Source organism: Grammomys surdaster, unplaced genomic scaffold, assembly GCF_004785775.1.
Source record: "Grammomys surdaster isolate TR1022 unplaced genomic scaffold, NIH_TR_1.0 126197, whole genome shotgun sequence".
Taxonomy (NCBI): domain Eukaryota; kingdom Metazoa; phylum Chordata; class Mammalia; order Rodentia; family Muridae; genus Grammomys; species Grammomys surdaster.
This window is the reverse complement of record NW_021621002.1, coordinates 154,110-158,979: the sequence shown is the minus strand read 5'-3', so window position 1 is coordinate 158,979 and position 4,870 is coordinate 154,110. Positions and strand designations below refer to the sequence as shown.

The window sequence follows — 4,870 nt, the reverse complement described above, 5'->3', positions numbered from 1 at the left end:
AAAATATATATATATATATATATATATATATATATATATATATATATGAAATACAGAATGTCTTAATGTCACATGTTCCCTCTGGTTAGAGGCTCCAAGCTCCACATTATTAGGTGTGATTATGTGATGTGTAGTAATTGCAAAAACCAAGGAAAAATGGAACCTTTGGAAGGATATGGTTGGGCATTGGAACAATAGAGAGTGGAATTGCAGGGTATATGTATCTTATCAGGAAAATAGGAAAAGCAGGTGCTTCTTAGAGGGTGGAAGGGGATAAATACAGAAGAAAGAGGTAGGTAGGTAAAATATATAAACATAGATGGCTGAGAAACCGAACTCACCATTTTATTAAAAATTTACAATGCTTCCTCTGAAAGATAAATAGTATTTGTCTTTGTAGCTGGAAGTTAGTGCTTTAAACATGAAGGCTCACAAAAGCCAATGGGATGGGAACCATACTTGAAATGTCTCTGAACCTTTATAACCATAATAAATGGGTATAGGGTATAGAAAGTCCACTAGTGGTATCCAACCTGACCTATGTCTTTAATTTATAGTTTGCATTTCACAGAATAAGGAACATAAAATTACATGAATTGAGAAGGATATTTTACTATTTAAGATAGTGGGATTATCATCAATTATCACTGTGATTTCATTAGGATTATGAGTCAAAGTATACGTAGTTGCACAATGTAACACTGGAAAAGTTATGAAGTATGAGACTGAATCACCTCAGTTTTTATGTATATCTTTTGTGACTATTTTCCAGACCAACATAAGCTTTATTCAGTTGTACAAATGTGAATAATATTATTTGTTCTCAACTACTGTTTTAGAGATTAAGAACAAAACGAGATATTTTAAATCAATAAGATTGGATTTCTCTTGTATGAGACTTAGGTGCAATACAAGTTCACAAATTGTAAATTTTGTATAAATACACATGAATACATTTATTGTCTATAATGTCATACATATACAGGAGATACCTGAAAGACAAATAGAAATACAGGCTATGATGTACAATCTGTATCATCAAAGCAGAGAGACAGGCTAATCAATAACTAATATGGAAAAATAGAATGATGATGTAAACATATTTTCCAGTGTATCACAAGCTTGATATATGCTCTATTTTTTTTCAGATATATGAAATAAACTGCCGCTATGCTTTTAACATGAATACATTTTCCACTTATGTCCTCATTCAAAAATGTTTTTTATTTCCAAGCTGGAATTGGAGTCCTAGCCAATATGTTTCTTCTTTTTTTCTATATTTTCATAATTTTAGGTCACAGACCTAAGCCCACAGACATCATCTCCTGTCAACTGACCTTTGTTCACATAATGATGGTCCTCATTGGAGGGGATATTTTGCTTACAGACTTATTTGAGTCACTGAACACTGGGAATGACTTCAAATGCAAGGCAACTTTTTACTTATTTAGGGTGATGAGAGGCCTCTCTATCTGCATCACTTGCCTCTTGAGTGTCTTCCAGGCTGTCACTATCAGTCCAAATGCCTCTTTCTTGGCAAAATTTAAACAAAAATTAAAAAAATACATGATCCATGTTTTCTTATGTATTTGGTTTTTCAATTTGTCCTTGAGTACTAACCGGATCTTTTATGCTGCTGGTTTTACCAATGTGAGTGAGACCAACCAGATGCAGGTCACTAAATCATGCTCAAACTTACCTATGAACTACATCATCAGGGGACTGATTTTTACAATATCAACCTCCAGAGATGTGTTTCTTGTAGGAGTCATGCTGTTCACAAGCACATACATGGTAACTTTTTTGTTCAGGCATCAAAGGCAATGCAAGCATCTTCATAGCATCAGTCACCTGAAAGAGTCCCCTGAGAAAAGGGCCACCCAGACTATCTTGCTGCTGGTAGTTTTCTTTGTGGTCATGTACTGGGTGGACTTCATCATCTCATTCACTTCAGAAATGTTATGGATGTATGACCCAGTTATCCTGACTGTTCAGAAGTTTATGATGTATGCCTATCCCACAATTACCCCTTTGGTACAAATCAGTTCTGATAACCGAATAATAATTATGCTGAAAAATATTCAGTTAAAGCTCTACCAGAGTTGTTCTTAAAAAGATTTTTTTCTTTTCTTTAAAATCTCTTTATTTATTATTCATTTTTACCTGTGAGTGCTGTGGGAAGTATGTATATATGTTTGCACTTCTGGTGCCCTTAAAGGTAAGAAATATCATGGGATTCTTTAGATTTTGACTTACAAATAGTTTAAAAGAATCATTCTGTACTGCTTTTTTTTCTAAAATGCTGTCTTTAATAAAACTTTAATAGTCTAATAGCAAAGCAATATTTTTCATATTATTTAAATAAAATTTCTTGCATTACACATAAACATTCTTTTTTTTTGTTTTGTTTTTCTTGTCAAGTACTATAGAGTTCTTAAGGTAATTGTATACAATCAATTGATTTTTTCCACATGCGTTCTTTCTCCTTTACTATGTATCATTAATATTGCCTTCCTGCTGAGTTTACTTAAAACAAGATCCTTGCTGATAGTGACTTTTGTGCATTCTCTTGAAAAGATTTTAATCTATACTCACTCTTCAAGTGCAGTTTTAACATTGTATTGAGGCTTTAATTCTGATTCTTAATTATACCTTTGCTGGATCCATAAAAATAGTGTGAATTTAAAGTTTGCATTTTTAAACCACTCTTACTTAATGTGTCTTATATGAAAATATCATGTGACTATTTATTTGTACTTCACTTCATCTCACTTATTACAACATTATTGGTAAATAAAAATAGTTTATTAAACATACATGTTGTATAATAGTTTTTGTTGTGTATCTGTACACATATGTGTTTGTATGTGTACAGAGATGAAGTATGTATGTGTATGTGCACATGGAGACCAGGAATTGAGCTTGACTGTTGATCTTCATATGCCATTCGCCTTGTGATTTGATAGATCATCTTTTTCTGTGACCTGGGCCAATATGGTAATCCTTGTTCTTCACCTGTATCTGTATATCCAGTGCTGGGATGACAAGTGTTCACCACCTTAACCCTATTTAAATATTATGAATATTTTTAGAGAAAAAAAGATTTTCTTTCAGACAATATAGTCTGATTAGGGTTTTCTCTTTCTGTATTCCTTCCAGTTTTCCACATCTCCTATTCTATCTGGATATACACCCCTTTTATTCTCTATTAGAATATAAACCGGCCATCATGTGTTTATGTGCATGCTTGGTGCCTACTGAAGTGAGAAGAGTTCATGGGATCCTTTGGAAAATTGGACTTACAGATGGTTATAAGGAATCATTCTGTGCAGACTCAATTATTTTTTCTAAAATATGGTTTAAAAAGCTTTACCTCTGAAAGTAATAACAATAAAATAAACAGGTGAAAGATAAACAAAAAATAAATCAGAATAGGAAAAAGCAAATGGAAGAAAAGTGCCAAACTGACAGCGCATCAAACATAAACCGACACAACCACACAAGTGCACACAGAAGAATCTCAAAGATTCAAACACTAGAAGTCGTAATATATATGCAAACAATCAGTAGAGACTCTATTGTTTTGTGTTGTCAATGTACTTCAGGGCATGGAATCTACCTTATGAGTGGTTTGTTTCTACAGAGAGACCGCCCAGGAGAAAACTATTTCTTTCTTAGCAAGTGGCTATCAAATGGAGATAAGTTCTGGGTTATGGAGGGGTCACATATCTACTTCTGCTCTATGACCCATCAGGTGTAGATATGTGTATGTTACCAGTCTTTGAGTTTCTATGTGTGTCCCACAGAACTGTGTTTAGAAGGCCTTGTTTTCTTGTTGTCCATCATCCAATCTGACTTTTCTAGTCTTTTTATCACTTCTTTCATAGAGCTCCCTGTATTTTGAGCAGAAGAATTTTATGGAGACTCCCCATATAGGGCTGAGTGTCTTAATATCTCTTACTCTGCATATTTTCTAGCCACGAGTCTCTGTATCTATTCCCATTTTTTGCTGAAGGAAGCTTCTCTGATGATAGCTGAGTAAGAATCATATCTACAAGTTCAGCAATGGATCATGATATATCATTTTATTTGTTATAAGAACAGTAGTATTCAGTTTTCTCCTTGGTCCCAGGCCTATCTAATCTCATGTTCTTGACAATGCAAGCAGTGCTGGGTATGGTTTTGATCTCATGGATTCCATGCTTTAGATGAAACCAGTTTGGCTTGTCACTCCCTTGAGTTTTGTATCAGTATTGCATCAACATATCTTACAGGCAAGTCACCATTGTAGACTGAAGATTTTGTAGGTGTTTTGGTATTTACTTTTCTCCTTTGGTAGTATACATGTTACCTTCCAGTATCATAATCTCTGATCTACAGCAGTGTAGGCTTTAGATAGTCATCAACTTGATTTCTTCATGTTTAAGGTGTTGTCTAACTTCTGTCTTCAGGAATAGAGCCTCAATATCGTTTGTGGAGAGCACAAAATAGCCTTAACAACACTTTTCATGAATTGAATGTTTCTATGGAGCCCCTTGGCTAACAATTTCCTTAGTTGTAACTAATTCTCAGTACTGAAAGCTCCATTCAATAATGAGAAATTTTATTTGGGCTCCGTCTTCCCTGTTATTTTGTGATTTTATTTAGCTTGCCTTTATTTATGTATATATTTTGTAAGTTTCAACTGTATTGTTTCCATATGAACCTTAATGTTCCTTAGTTTAAACTGTCCCACCTATTATTTCTTTTCTTGCCCCACTTTCTCCTCCCAGGTTGATACTCCGAATTCAGATCCCTTCCATACATCTACCCACATCTTTCCATCTATAATCCCTTTCTAGGAAGATTTATCTTTCCTCTCCTTTATATA

General features: G+C 34.0%; 1 pseudogene; it reads left to right on the top strand.

Annotated features, from left to right (window-relative positions):
* Positions 1-1,170: 1,170 nt before the first annotated feature.
* LOC114613180 lies at positions 1,171-2,112 on the top strand (annotated as a pseudogene).
* Positions 2,113-4,870: the final 2,758 nt, after the last annotated feature.